Source organism: Nerophis lumbriciformis, linkage group LG29, assembly GCF_033978685.3.
Source record: "Nerophis lumbriciformis linkage group LG29, RoL_Nlum_v2.1, whole genome shotgun sequence".
NCBI classification, from domain to species: Eukaryota; Metazoa; Chordata; class Actinopteri; order Syngnathiformes; family Syngnathidae; genus Nerophis; species Nerophis lumbriciformis.
In genome coordinates this window covers 33,384,224-33,400,002 of record NC_084576.2, presented here as the reverse complement: position 1 = coordinate 33,400,002, position 15,779 = coordinate 33,384,224, and the positions used below count along the sequence as shown (strand labels likewise).

The window sequence follows — 15,779 nt, the reverse complement described above, 5'->3', positions numbered from 1 at the left end:
AATGACTTTAAAGGTCTTATATAAGTGTTATAATGAAGACAACACATGGCGTAAGTGTCTATATTAGCCTACTTTTAAAATGACTTTAAAGGTCTTATATAAGTGTTATAATGAAGACAACACATGATGTAAGTGTCTATATTAGCCTACTATCAAAATGACTTTCAAAGTCTTATATAAGTGTTATAATGAAGGCAACACATGATGTAAGTGTCTATATTAGTTATATTAGCCTACTATCAAAATGACTTTAAAAGTCTTATGTAAGTGTTATAATGAAGACAACACATGGTGTAAGTGTCTATATTAGCCTACTTTTAAAATGACTTTAAAGGTCTTATATAAGTGTTATAATGAAGACAACACATGATGTAAGTGTCTATATTAGCCTACTATCAAAATGACTTTCAAAGTCTTATATAAGTGTTATAATGAAGGCAACACATGATGTAAGTGTCTATATTAGTTATATTAGCCTACTATCAAAATGACTTTAAAAGTCTTATATAAGTGTTATAATGAAGACAACACATGATGTAAGTGTCTATATTAGTTATATTAGCCTACTATCAAAATGACTTTAAAAGTCTTATATAAGTGTTATAATGAAGGCAACACATGATGTAAGTGTCTATATTAGTTATATTAGCCTACTATCAAAATGACTTTAAAAGTCTTATATAAGTGTTATAATGAAGGCAACACATGATGCAAGTGTCTATATTAGTTATATTAGCCTACTATCAAAATGACTTTAAAAGTCTTATGTAAGTGTTATAATGAAGACAATACATGATGTATCTATATTAGCCTACTATCAAAATGACTTTAAAAGTCTTATATAAGTGTTATAATGAAGACAACACATGATGTAAGTGTCTGTATTAGCCTACTATCAAAATGACTTTAAAAGTCTTATATAAGTGTTATAATGAAGACAACACACGATGTTAGTGTATATATTAGCTATATTAGCCTACTATCAAAATGACTTTAAAAGTCTTATATAAGTGTTATAATGAAGACAACACATGATGTAAGTGTCTATATTAGCTATATTAGCCTACTATCAAAATGACTATAAAAGTCTTACATAAGTGTTATAATGAAGACAACACATGACGTAAGTGTCTATATTAGCCTACTATCAAAATGACTTTAAAAGTCTTATATAAGTGTTATAATGAAGACAACACATGGTGTAAGTGTCTATATTAGCCTACTTTTAAAATGACTTTAAAAGTCTTATATAAGCGTTACAATGAAGGCAACACATGATGTAAGTGTCTATATTAGCCTACTATCAAAATGACTTTAAAAGTCTTATATAAGTGTTATAATGAAGGCAACACATGATGTAAGTGTCTATATTAGCCTACTATCAAAATGACTTTAAAAGTCTTATATAAGCGTTATAATGAAGGCAACACATGATGTAAGTGTCTATATTAGTTGTATTAGCCTACTATCAAAATGACTTTAAAAGTCTTATATAAGTGTTATAATGAAGGCAACACATGATGTAAGTGTCTGTATTAGCCTACTATCAAAATGACTTTAAAAGTCTTATATAAGTGTTATAATGAAGACAACACATGGTGTAAGTGTCTATATTAGCCTACTATCAAAATGACTTTAAAAGTCTTATATAAGTGTTACAATGAAGACAACACATGATGTAAGTGTCCATATTAGTTATATTAGCCTACTGTCAAAATGACTTTAAAAGTCTTATATAAGTGTTATAATGAAGACAACACATGATGTAAGTGTCTATATTAGCCTACTGTCAAAATGACTTTAAAAGTCTTATATAAGTGTTATAATGAAGACAACACATGATGTAAGTGTCTGTATTAGCCTACTATCAAAATGACTTTGAAAGTCTTATATAAGCGTTACAATGAAGGCAACACATGATGCAGGTGTCTATATTAGTTATATTAGCCTACTATCAAAATGACTTTAAAAGTCTTATATAAGTGTTATAATGAAGGCAACACATGATGTAAGTGTCTATATTAGCTGTATTAGCTTACTATCAAAATGACTTTAAAAGTCTTATGTAAGTGTTATAATGAAGACAACACATGGTGTAAGTGTCTATATTAGCCTACTATCAAAATGACTTTAAAAGTCTTATATAAGTGTTATAATGAAAGCAACACATGATGTAAGTGTCTATATTAGCCTACTATCAAAATGACTTTAAAAGTCTTATATAAGTGTTATAATGAAGACAACACATGACGTAAGTGTCTATATTAGCCTACTATCAAAATGACTTTGAAAGTCTTATATAAGCGTTACAATGAAGACAACACATGATGTAAGTGTCTATATTAGTTATGTTAGCCTACTATCAAAATGACTTTAAAAGTCTTATATAAGTGTTATAATGAAGGCAACACATGATGTAAGTGTCTATATTAGCCTACTATCAAAATGACTTTAAAAGTCTTATATAAGTGTTATAATGAAGACAACACATGATGTAAGTGTCTATATTAGCCTACTATCAAAATGACTTTAAAAGTCTTATATAAGTGTTATAATGAAGGCAACACATGATGTGTCTATATTAGCTGTATTAGCCTACTATCAAAATGACTATAAAAGTCTTATATAAGTGTTATAATGAAGACAACACATGACGTAAGTGTCTATATTAGCTGTATTAGCCTACTATCAAAATGACTATAAAAGTCTTATATAAGTGTTATAATGAAGACAACACATGACGTAAGTGTCTATATTAGCCTACTATCAAAATGACTTTGAAAGTCTTATATAAGCGTTACAATGAAGGCAACACATGATGTAAGTGTCTATATTAGTTATATTAGCCTACTATCAAAATGACTTTAAAAGTCTTATGTAAGTGTTATAATGAAGACAACACATGATGTAAGTGTCTATATTAGTTATATTAACCTACTATCAAAATGACTTTAAAAGTCTTATATAAGTGTTATAATGAAGACAACACATGATGTAAGTGTCTATATTAGCCTACTATCAAAATTACTTTAAAAGTCTTATATAAGTCTTATAATGAAGACAACACATGATGTAAGTGTCTATATTAGCCTACTATCAAAATTACTTTAAAAGTCTTATATAAGTCTTATAATGAAGGCAACACATGATGTGTCTATATTAGCCTACTATCAAAATGACTTTAAAAGTCTTATGTAAGTGTTATAATGAAGACAACACATGATGTAAGTGTCTATATTAGCTATAATAGCCTACTATCAAAATGACTATGTGTCGCAGGCTGAAGCAAATCTTCGTTGACAAACATGTTGAAATGTAATATTTATTCTACACATTTTTACATTAGAAAACATTAGTAAAACAGAGGCTACTCAGAAGGTGAGATAACTCCTGGATATGACTGGCTTTTAATGGCCAAAGGTATACATGTGTGTGTCCAAGTTGAAGGAAACTGCAGGCTGTCTTCTTTTAATGGATTTATTACAATCTTGGGCGAGCTTGGTAATGTTTGCTGTGGTCTGGAACAACATGGCGCACTAACAACTATCTGAAATGCAGCCAATATTACATACAGATAATGTGTCATGAGACATGCAAATATAAATTATACACAAAGAGGATCAAAGTAAAGGATATTAAATGTGCACAAATATAGCTAATGATGATGCAATATGTACATACAGCTAGCCTAAATAGCATGTTAGCATCAATTAGCGTGCAGTCATGCACTGACCAGCACTCCAACATCAACAAAGCTCACCTTTGTGCATTCACGCACAGTATAAAACTTTTGGTGGACAAAATGAGACCAAGAAGGAGTGGAAGATTTGACATGTAAACAAACTGTTGCGTCACAGTCCACACTATGGTGAGTTCAAGAACCGCCAAACTTAGTAGGACAAAGGGATGTTCACCAAATACTGTCGTCAGTGAAGCATAAACACAAACATATTGAACATTTCTAACAATTGGGAAGACAGAGCATATTTTATTTTCATTATGTTTGTTTAATTTAACTTGAATGTTTCAAAGTTTACATTTCAATTACAATGTTAAAATATAAGAGAACTACAAGTTTATTGCATTCTGTCATGTCTGTGTAATCATGTTTTGTTTTAAGTCATGTTTTGTTTAGTTATAGGACTCTTTAGTTTCTGTCTTTTCACTCCCTTGTCTTGTTTCCATGATTACCCCATTAGTTTCACCTGTTCCACGTTTGGACTCATTGTGCACTCTTGTCACCATAGCAACCCATTAGTTTTCACCTGTCGCGTCACGCACCTGTTTCACGTCTTGAGTCACGCACCTGTTTTCGTTAATCATGTCTGTAGTATTTAAGTTCATTGTTTTCAGTTTGTCTGTCTGACGACCTCACCACATTTATGCTCTGTCCATGCCTGATACTTCTTTCTAGTGATGGGTTGATGAGGCCTCATGAAGCGCTTCGACACATTGCAAAACTGTATTGATACTGTGTCGATACTGTGTCACTAAATACTGACATCTGCTGGACATTAAAAATCCCTACAGGCAACCTATGGACCGACTCAACTGACACTGATTTGATGCCCTAGTACAGGGGTCACCAACCTTTTTGAAACCAAAAACTACTTCTTGGGTACTGATTAATGCGAAGGGCTACCAGTTTGATACACACTTAAATAAATAAATATATTGTCATTTGTAAGTTACACGTAAGTGTGATTTAAACAAGAATAGCGAAATAAATACATTTATATATATATATAAAAAAATGGGTATTTCTGTCTGTCATTCCGTCGTATATATTTTTTTCCTTTTACGGAAGGTTTTTTGTAGAGAATAAATGATGAAAAAAACACTTAATTGAACGGTTTAAAAGAGGAGAAAACACGAAAAAAATTTAAATAAAATTTTGAAACATAGTTTATCTTCAATTTCGACTCTTTAAAATTCAAAATTCAACCGACAAAAAGAAGAGAAAAACTAGCTTATTTGAATCTTTTTGAAAAAATTAAAAAAATAATTTATGGAACATCATTAGTAATTTTTCCTGATTAAGATACATTTTAGAATTTTGATGACATGTTTTTAAATTGGTTCAAATCCAATCTGCACTTTGTTAGAATATTTAACAAATTGGACCAAGCTATATTTCTAACAAAGACAAATCAGTATTTCTTCTAGATTTTCCAGAACAAAAGTTTTAAAAGAAATTCAAAATAAGATTTAAATTTGATTCTACAGATTTTCTAGATTTGCCAGAATAATTTTTTTGAATTTTAATCATAGTAAGTTTGAAGAAATATTTCACAAATATTCTTCGTCGAAAAAACAGAAGCTAAAATATTTATTATTCTTTACAATAAAAAATAAAAAAAATTTACTTGAACATTGATTTAAATTGTCAGGAAAGAAGAGGAAGAAATTTAAAAGGTAAAAAGGTATATTTGTTTAAAAATCCTAAAATCATTTTTAAGGTTGTATTTTTTCTCTAAAATTGTATTTCTAAAAGTAATAAGAAGCAAAGTAAAAAATAAATGAATTTATTTAAACAAGTGAAGACCCATCCATCCATCCATTTTCTACCGCTTATTCCAAGTGAAGACCAAGTCTTTAATATATTTTCTTGGATTTTCAAATTCTATTTGAGTTTTGTCTCTTTTAGAATTAAAAATGTCGAGCAAAGTGAGACCAGCTTGCTAGTAAATAAATACAATTTAAAAAATAGAGGCAGCTCACTGGTAAGTGCTGCTCTTTGAGCTATTTTTAGAACAGGCCAGCGGGCGACTGATCTGGTCCTTACGGGCTACCTGGTGACCGCGGGCACCGCGTTGGTGACCCCTGCCCTAGTATATACAATAATATAAACCAAGTCATTGTATTTCATTTAGGATTATTTCATATCTTCGTTTAAATAAAAATATATTTTTATCATTTTTAGATACAGTCAATAAATAATGTGAACATGTATCATAACATGGACATCTAAGAGAACGTGTTGTGGATGATTGTGGACTGGGAATTTTTTTTTATTTAATTTTTTTATACATTTTTATTTAAAAAAAAAAAAAAAAAAGTTTTTCCGACGTATTACATTTTAGATGATTTCTCTTAGTTATTATTTCTCCGGCTGTAGAAAAGACACGCCCACAGGGCACAGAGGAGGCGTCAGTGCGACACAGTTCGCGTATCGGTCACGTGACCAAAACAGCTCATGATCGGTCACGTGACTTTCTAAAAGCGGTACGCGCACCGACGCATGCGCCGATGCATCGGTGTTGCCGGACCCATCACTATTTCTTTCCATGTCCATTCTCCATATGCAACTATTTTTGTCCAAGCCAAGTAAGTTTTTGTTCCATGTTTATAGTCTTTTTGGTTTCATAGTTTGTTCTCCGCCATTGTGCGTGTTTTTCGTTTGTACTTTTTGCTATAGTCTTTTGATTTCATAGTTTATTCTCCGCAACTGTGCGCGCTTTCATTTATTCCTTTTTTTTTTGATAATAATTAATAAATCATGTACCTTCATTCCCGTCTCGCCCGAGCCAACTTTCCGTTGCATCCCGGAAAAGCACACACCCAAGACCAAATCTTGACACATTCAACAGGGTATACTTTCAATATTATTATGTATTACCATACCAAAAGCTTTCGTATTAAAGACACAAATTAACCTCTATACATACCGTACATACATTTTCTACCGCTTGTCCCTTACGAGGTCGCGGGGGGTGCTGGAGCCTATCCCAGCTGCACACTATACATGTCCAGCATTAAAAGATTACAAAAAAAGTCTGCAGGCTCTAAAGCACAGATGCCAAACTCAAGGTCATTTTATCTGGCCCGCAAAAAACAGGAAATGATATGTGTCAATAAAGTACTTCATATTTTCTCACTAAATGTCATAGATTTTTTTCATTTTGACAGAAAAAATATATGCACTGCTTGAAATTGCATACCTTTTCAACTTTAATAGTATCCAATATTGCAACAAATATTACAGTATATTGTCCAAACATGTTTTTGTCTAAATAGAAATACATACTTAAATATCTGATTGACTCATGATTTTACAGCAAACTACCCATCAAATTAATAAAAATCACAATACATTTTACGGTGTTCTTTACAGCATATTACTGTAAATTGAAAAAAATAAAATAAAATAAAAAATTTTGTGTTTAAATTCTGTTGACTGAGCTACCATATTTTTACTGTAAAATCTTGTTTTTAACGGTGTATTACTGTAAAGGGAAAAACGATACATTTCTTTTTACGGTAGAAAAACTGGCAGCTAAGTTCCATCCATCCATCCATCTTCTTCCGCTTATCCGAGGTCGGGTCGCGGGGGCAGCAGCCTAAGCAGGGAAGCCCAGACTTCCCTCTCCCCAGCCACTTCATCCAGCTCCTCCCGGGGGACCCCGAGGCGTTCCCAGGCCAGCCGGGAGACATAGTCTTCCCAACGTGTCCTGGGTCTTCCTCGTGGCCTCCTACCGGTCGGACGTGCCCTAAACACCTCCCTAGGGAGGCGTTCGGGTGGCATCCTGACCAGATGCCCGAACCACCTCATCTGGCTCCTCTCCATGTGGAGGAGCAGCGGCTTTACTTTGAGCTCCCCCCGAATGACAGAGCTTCTCACCCTATCTCTAAGGGAGAGCCCCGCTACCCGGCGTAGGAAACTCATTTCGGCCGCTTGTACCCGTGATCTTGTCCTTTCGGTCATAACCCAAAGCTCATGACCATAGGTGAGGATGGGAACGTAGATCGACCAATAAATTGAGAGCTTTGCCTTCCGGCTCAGCTCCTTCTTCACCACAACGGATCGATACAGCGTCCGCATTACTGAAGACGCCGCACCGATCCGCCTGTCGATCTCACGATCCACTCTTCCCCCACTCGTGAACAAGACTCCGAGGTACTTGAACTCCTCCACTTGGGGCAAGATCTCCTCCCCAACCCGGAGATGGCACTCCACCCTTTTCCGGGCGAGAACCATGGACTCGGACTTGGAGGTGCTGATTCTCATCCCAGTCGCTTCACACTCGGCTGCGAACCGATCCAGTGAGAGCTGAAGATCCTGGCCAGATGAAGCCATCAGGACCACATCATCTGCAAAAAGCAGAGACCTAATCCTGCAGCCACCAAACCAGATCCCCTCAACGCCTTGACTGCGCCTAGAAATTCTGTCCATAAAAGTTATGAACAGAATGGGTGACAAAGGGCAGCCTTGGCGGAGTCCAACCCTCACTGGAAACGTGTCCGACTTACTGCCGGCAATGCGGACCAAGCTCTGACACTGATCATACAGGGAGCGGACTGCCACAATCAGACAGTCCGATACCCCGTACTCTCTGAGCACTCCCCACAGGACTTCCCGAGGGACACGGTCGAATGCCTTCTCCAAGTCCACAAAACACATGTAGACTGGTTGGGCAAACTCCCATGCACCCTCAAGGATCCTGCCGAGAGTATAGAGCTGGTCCACAGTTCCACGACCAGGACGAAAACCACACTGTTCCTCCTGAATCCGAGGTTCGACTATCCGGCGTAGCCTCCTCTCCAGTACACCTGAATAGACCTTACCGTGAAGGCTGAGGAGTGTGATCCCACGATAGTTAGAACACACCCTCCGGTTACCCTTCTTAAAGAGAGGAACCACCACCCCGGTCTGCCAATCCAGTGGTACCGCCCCCGATGTCCACGCGATGCTGCAGAGTCTTGTCAACCAAGACAGCCCCACAACATCCAGAGCCTTAAGGAACTCCGGGTGTATCTCATCTACCCCCGGGGCCTTGCCACCGAGGAGCTTTTTAACTACCTCAGCCCCATTAATAGGAGAGCCCACCAGAGACTCCCTAGGCACTGCTTCCTCATAGGAAGACGTGCTGGTGGGATTGTTTCCGTAAACCCCCCTAAAAAACAGTGGTACTGTTTTTCTCACTTGGAGGGGAGGGAACAGGTGGTAGAGGTGAACAGCACCATGTTCCCCCCCCTCTCAGTAAGCTGTGGAGTCCCCCAGGGCAGTATATTAGGGCCTTTACTGTTCCTATTATACGCAAACCACATGTCATCAGCATGCGACTGTGAATTGTTCTTGTTTGCGGATGACTCGGCCCTGCTGGTATCAGACAAGGACAAGTCACAGGTGGAGAAAATCCTCAGTGCTGAACTCTGTAGAACTTGCACCTGGCTTGCTGACAACAAGCTATCCATACACTTGGGTAAAACTGAATCCATCCTGTTTGGGTCCCACATCAACCTTAAGAAAGTCACTATAAAAGTGGGTGACATTGTTATCACCAGGAAAGATGAGGTCACCTACCTAGGTTCCATTCTAGAGGCTAATCTTTCCTGTGATAAAATGGCAACCAAGGTCATCAAAAAGGTCAACCAACGAACGGGATTTCTCTACAGAATCTCCTCTCTGGTCAACAAAAGCACCTTGAAGATTCTAGCGGGAACTCTCATTCAACCCTTTTTCGACTACGCATGCACCTCCTGGTACCCTAGCACCTCCAAAAACCCTCAAATCTAGACTCCAAACATCCCAGAACAAGCTAGTCAGTAGTGATGGGTCCGGCAACACCGATGCATCGGCGCATGCGTCGAGCTCATAGAGCAAAACCCTGTGTCGGTGCGCGTACCGCTTTTAGAAAGTCACGTGACCGATCATGAGCTGTTTTGGTCACGTGACCGATACGCCAACTGTGTCGCACTGACGCCTCCTCTGTGCCCTGTGAGCGGCTCTTTTCTACAGCCGGAGAAATAATAACTAAGAAGAGAAATCGTCTAAAATGTAATATGTCGGAAAAACTTCTTTTTTTTTAAATTAAAATGTGTAAAAAAATAAATTAAAAAAAATACCCAGTGCACAATCATCCACAACACGTTCTCTTAGATGTCCATGTTATGATACATGTTCACGTTATTTATTGACTGTGTCTAAAAATGATACAAATATATTTTTATTTAAATGAAGATATGAAATAATCCTAAATGACTTGGTTTATATTATTGTATATACTAGGGCAGGGGTCACCAACGCGGTGCCCGCGGTCACCAGGTAGCCCGTAAGGACCAGATCAGTCGCCCGCTGGCCTGTTCTAAAAATAGCTCAAAGAGCAGCACTTACCAGTGAGCTGCCTCTATTTTTTAAATTGTATTTATTTACTAGCAAGCTGGTCTCGCTTTGCTCGACATTTTTAATTCTAAAAGTGACAAAACTCAAATAGAATTTGAAAATCCAAGAAAATATTTGAAAGACTTGGTCTTCACTTGGAATAAGCGGTAGAAAATGGATGGATGGATGGGTCTTCACTTGTTTAAATAAATTCATTTATTTTTTACTTTGCTTCTTATTACTGTTAGAAATACAATTTTAGAGAAAAAACACAACCTTAAAAATGATTTTAGGATTTTTAAACAAATATACATTTTTACCTTTTTAAATTTCTTCCTCTTCTTTCCTGACAATTTAAATCAATGTTCAAGTAATTTTTTTTTTTTTTATTGTAAAGAATAATTTTAGCTTCTGTTTTTTCGATGAAGAATATTTGTGAAATATTTCTTCAAACTTACTATGATTAAAATTCAAAAAAATTATTCTGGCAAATCTAGAAAATCTGTAGAATTAAATTTAAATCTTATTTCAAAGTATTTTGAATTTCTTTTAAAATTTTTGTTCTGGAAAATCTAGAAGAAATACTGATTTGTCTTTGTTAGAAATATAGCTTGCTCCAATTTGTTAAATATTCTAACAAAGTGCAGATTGGATTTTAACCAATTTAAAACATGTCATCAAAATTCTAAAATGTATCTTAATCAGGAAAAATTACTAATGATGTTCCATAAATTATTTTTTTTATTTTTTCAAAAAGATTCAAATAAGCTAGTTTTTCTCTTCTTTTTGTCGGTTGAATTTTGAATTATAAAGAGTCGAAATTGAAGATAAACTATGTTTCAAAATTTTATTTTAAATTTTTTCGTATTTTCTCCTCTTTTAAACCGTTCAATTAAGTGTTTTTTTCATCATTTATTCTCTACAAAAAACCTTCCGTAAAAGGAAAAAAAAATGTACGACGGAATGACAGACAGAAATACCCATTTTTTTATATATATATATAAATGTATTTATTTAGCTATTCTTGTTTAAATCACACTTACGTGTAACTTACAAATGACAATATATTTATTTATTTAAGTGTGTATCAAACTGGTAGCCCTTCGCATTAATCAGTACCCAAGAAGTAGTTTTTGGTTTCAAAAAGGTTGGTGACCCCTGTACTAGGGCATCAAATCAGTGTCAGTTGAGTCGGTCCATAGGTTGCCTGTAGGGATTTTTAATGTCCAGCAGATGTCAGTATTTAGTGACACAGTATCGACACAGTATCAATACAGTTTTGCAATGTGTCGAAACGCTTCATGACGCCTCATCAACCCATCACTATCAGTTACTCAGTACTTGAGTAGTTTTTTCACAACATACTTTTTACTTTTACTCAAGTAAATATTTTGGTGACTACTCCTTACTTTTACTTGAGTAATAAATCTCTAAAGTAACAGTACTCTTACTTGAGTACAATTTCTGGCTACTCTACCCACCTCTGCTAATAATGTTGTTGTATGCACACTGTGTCGAGCGGAAATGGCCTATCATAGCAGCACAACGGCAGCGTTCTTGCCATCACCATCAACTAGTCAATGGTCCGCGTGAGTATACGTTGTCATCATTACACAAAAACATGAATGTGTCATTTGTATCTGCGTTGTAAATTCATAAACTAAAGCACCGTTTCGCTCTGAGAGGAGCGTTTGGCGCTCCTCTTTAACGCTAACGTTAATTAGTTGTGCAAATACCTTTTACAACATTAACAGTTACGTATACTATGTACAAACCAACAATTAACTTTCACTTTAATCATACTATCATTGTTGTGTTATCAAGCAAAATAAGCAAAAGTTTTACTTTTGTTGAAATGTTTACACTGTTGTTACAGAATATTTCGTTTTGCACTTTTTTGTATTGGATGTTTATCTTTATTTTAGCACACTTTAGCAAATAAGCAATACTTTTACTTTTGTTGAAATGTTTACACTGTTGTTACAGAATATTTCCGTTTTGCACTTTTTTGTATTGGATGTTTATCTTTATTTTTGCACATTTTAAAGCAAAATAAGCAATACTTTTACTTTTGAAATGCTTATACTATTGCAGAATATTAAGATTTGCACTGGATGTTTACTTTTATATTTGCACATTAAAAGCAAATAAGCTACTTTTAATTTTGTTAAATGTTTACATTGTTACAGAATATTTTGTCATGTTGTTGTCAATGTTGACTGAGTGGCCATACTTTTTTTTTTGTAAATAAAAGCCATGCCTTTTGAAAAAACTGGCCTACATTTATTTTTTCATCTTCATTTTAAATAAAATAAAAAAATCGGTAAAAGGAAAAATAATCTATAGATTAATCGAAAAAATAATCTATAGATTAACCGATTAATCGAAAAAATAATCTATAGATTAATCGATAGAAAAATAATCGTTAGCTGCAGCCTTAGTAACAACCCACCTGCCGAATCAACTAGACCTGAAAATGGATGGCGCTGGAGCGTCGGGCCCATATACCCGGCCGTCGCCGGCAGCGAGACGCGCTTGGAGGTGCGCTCAGCGCGGCTCCCATATGATTGCGCACTGGTGTGCGTCTGGGTCGTGACAGCGTGGCACGCGAATGTCTGTGCTGCATTGGATCAGTCTCCTTTCTTTAACAGGCAAAAGCTTTATAACCTCACTAATGCCTTGCATCGTCTATATTAGATATATAACAACGGGCGGGTGCGGGCGGATTCGGTTCTGATCAAATGTTAGATCGGGTGGATTGCAGATGGTTGACGACTTTCTGATGCGGTTGCGGATTAAATAATTGCCTGTCCGCGCATCTCTAATGTGTATATATATATATATATACATATATATATATAATATGTGTGTGTATGTTACTCATCAGTTACTCAGTACTTGAGTAGTTTTTTCACAACATACTTTTTACTTTTACTCAAGTAAATATTTGGGTGACTACTCCTTACTTTTACTTGAGTAATAAATCTCTAAAGTAACAGTACTCTTACTTGAGTACAATTTCTGGCTACTCTACCTACCTCTGTTTATAATTAATCCTCATTTAAGCAAGGTCAGGACCGGAAGTAGCCATGTGAAAAATAAACTTTACAATTTGTGAAACACCGGAAGTGACCAGCGGAGACATAAAGAGAGTTAGAATAAAAATAAACTCCCCTCTACCTACTCCTTTTCACGCATGTAAACATGTAGTGTGTCACTTAGTCAACATGTTTCGCAGCGAAAACTAGCATATAGTAAACATGTTAGCAGCTAAACTAGTAAACATGTTAGCAGCGAAACTAGCATTGTCAGCGTTCAAACTGGACAAAGTTGCCGCAAGCGTCGTTTCGAAAACCAACTTTCCAACACAACCTTCACATATCCATAAAGCGAACAACTCGCCACAATAATATTTCCGATACATTCACATAATTGTCATAAAGCCAATAAGTTAGAGAGGAGCGAAGAGAACTCACCGCAAAAATAACAGGGTGCGCTTGATTCAAACTCCGCCCCCTTTTCCCCCACGTGACCACAAAAAAAAGGAAGTCCCGATAAAATGATTGCCTTGAGGCTATTAAAACAAACAAAAAAACGTTTTCGTTTTGAAGACGCGTCTTTCTTCCTGCTGCCTGCCGGTAAGAGGAGGGAGTGCGAGAGGAAGCGGAAAAACGTTGTACGAATTGAGGGCGTGCGGCTTCCGTAGGAGCACCGCGGCGCGTAAACACAACTGCTGAGTTCTAACACGTTAGCCGCAACCCCGGTTGAGCTTTTCAAAATAAAGGCACTAAACCATAAACTACCAGCAAAAACGTACTTTAAACACTCCATGTCATTCATAACATGTTACTAATATGTAACATGTTATGTGAATTATTAATTGCTGAATCCATGTGGACCACGCTTTTGTTTCCAAATGTCCGGGAAAAAATGTGTTATTGCGGAACCTTATTGTTTATTGTTTATTGAGGATCCCCATCAGAAGACACACAAACATCAGGCTAGTCTTCCTAGGGTCCTTTTCAAAAGATGTTTTTTTATTTTTATTATCTTTTATTTTTTTTATTGAACAACAAACATACATTTATAATTCACACAAAAGTCAATTCACTTGCAACATCAAGGAAAGAAAACAAAGGCAAATACAGATAGAGTAATAATACTACAAAAAAATAAAAAAATGGGGGGACAAAAAAAGGGACATAGGGGAATTTTTATTTTTTATTATTTTTTATTTTTTATTATTTTCTTAGACATGTATCTCGTGCGCACGAGATACATGTCTAAAAAAATATCCCCCCCAAAAAATCTACTTTTTAAAAAAAATGTATAACTTTATAAAAAGTTTCTCATGTGCAGGAGATACATGTCTAAAAAAATATATATAAACATTTTTTTATACATATAACTTTATAAAAAATGTCTTGTGCGCACGAGATACATGTCTAAAAAAAATAAAAAAATATTGATTATATATATTTAAAAAAAATGTATACAACTTTATAAAAAGTTTCTCGTGCGCACGAGATACATGTCTAAAAAAATATCCCCCCCAAAAAATCTACTTTTTAAAAAAAAATGTATAACTTTATAAAAAGTTTCTCATGTGCAGGAGATACATGTCTAAAAATATATATATAAACATTTTTTTATATATATAACTTTATAAAAAATTTCTCGTGCGCACGAGATACATGTCTAAAAAAAATAAAAAAAATATTGATTATATATATTAAAAAAAAATGTATATAACTTTATAAAAAGTTTCTCGTGCGCACGAGATACATGTCTAAAAAAATATCTCCCCAAAAAATTATATATATTTTAAATTTTTTTATAACTTTATAAAAAGTTTCTTGTGCGCACGAGATACATGTCTAAAAAAAAAATTATACATTTGTTTTATATATATAACTTTATAAAAAGTTTCTCGTGCGCACGAGATACATGTCTAAAAAAATTTAAAAAAAATATTAATTATAAAAAAAAATTTTTTATATAACTTTATAAAAAGTTTCTCGTGCGCACGAGATACATGTCTAAAAAAAATATCCCCCCAAAAAATTATAATTTTTTAAAATTGTTTTATAACTTTATAAAAAGTTTGTCGTGCGCACAAGATACATGTCTAAAAAAAATCCCCCCAAAAAAATTATATATGTTTTTTAATTTTTTTATAACTTTATAAAAAGTTTCTCGTGCGCACGAGATACATGTCTAAAAAAAAATTATACATTTTTTTAATATATATAACTTTATAAAAAGTTTCTCGTGTGCACGAGATACATGTCTAAAAAACATAAAAAAAATATTAATTATAAAAAAAAATTTTTTTTTATATAACTTTATAAAAAGTTTCTCGTGCGCACGAGATACATGTCTAAAAAAATATCCCCCCAAAAAATTATAATTTTTTAAAATTGTTTTATAACTTTATAAAAAGTTTGTCGTGCGCACGAGATACATGTCTAAAAGAAATCCCCCCAAAAAAATTATATATATTTTTTAATTTTTTTATAACTTTATAAAAAGTTTCTCGTGCGCACGAGATACATGTCTAAAAAAAATTATATATGTATTTTTTTATATATATATAACTTTATAAAAAGTTTCCCTTGCTGCGAGATACATGTCTAAAAAAAATTTATTAAAAAAAATTTTTTTTTTTTATATAACT

General features: G+C 34.5%; 1 protein-coding gene across 1 annotated transcript in view; it reads right to left on the bottom strand.

The window, feature by feature from the left end:
* LOC133571930 (serine/threonine-protein kinase PAK 2-like) overlaps positions 1 to 13,805 on the bottom strand; it is a 73,415-nt gene extending 59,610 nt beyond the window's left edge. Inside the window, exon 1 of the mRNA XM_061924466.2 lies at positions 13,579 to 13,805. The gene's annotated coding sequence lies outside the window, so the exon portion shown is untranslated. The remainder of the gene's footprint in view (positions 1 to 13,578) is intronic.
* Positions 13,806 to 15,779: the final 1,974 nt, after the last annotated feature.